We start from the raw sequence: 603 nt of genomic DNA on the forward strand, positions 1-603 counted from the left end.
ATATTATTGAGAAACTGTAAAAAGAAAGAAATTTAAAGGAAATGAAATAATTTGAAATTAAATCACGGTCGCATCACATGACTTTTTTTTTAAGTCCAATCTAATAATTTAAAAAATTCTAATATGAATTTATGCGACACAACATTTGTAATATTTGAGCAAATGCAATCAATTTTTTTAATTTGTGTACTTTCAAATTGGCCAGTTGAAAACGTAATTAAACGTTCTTGTCAACGTTAAAGTTGCCGAAACGTTTTCACTAATGCACGACGGCTGCATGTGACTGTATCTCAGAGGAACTTTGGAAACAGGCTGCCTGACTGAAATGTTGACTAATGTGTGTGTGAGTGTGTGTGTGTGATTTCCACTTTGTACCTGAACATGTGTGTGGAGAGAGACAGAGGAAGGAAAAGAATAAAGGTGGAAAGAGAGGATGTAAATAGAAATAACTCTCTTTCAGAGTATTGCACATGGACTTCTCTTGAAGATGTTTGGATTCTTCTCAGTTCACTGTGAAGTCATAAATCTGAGCTGCAACATGGAGCTTCTTTTTTAGTTTTTCTGCTTCTTTAAAGCTTATTTCACCTCCATGTCCAGGCCGCA

The sequence above is a fragment of the Seriola lalandi genome, unplaced genomic scaffold, assembly GCF_002814215.2.
Source record: "Seriola lalandi dorsalis isolate HSWRI2012SDOR001 ecotype SW California unplaced genomic scaffold, Sedor1 jcf7180002054952, whole genome shotgun sequence".
In the NCBI taxonomy this organism is placed as follows: Eukaryota; Metazoa; Chordata; class Actinopteri; order Carangiformes; family Carangidae; genus Seriola; species Seriola lalandi.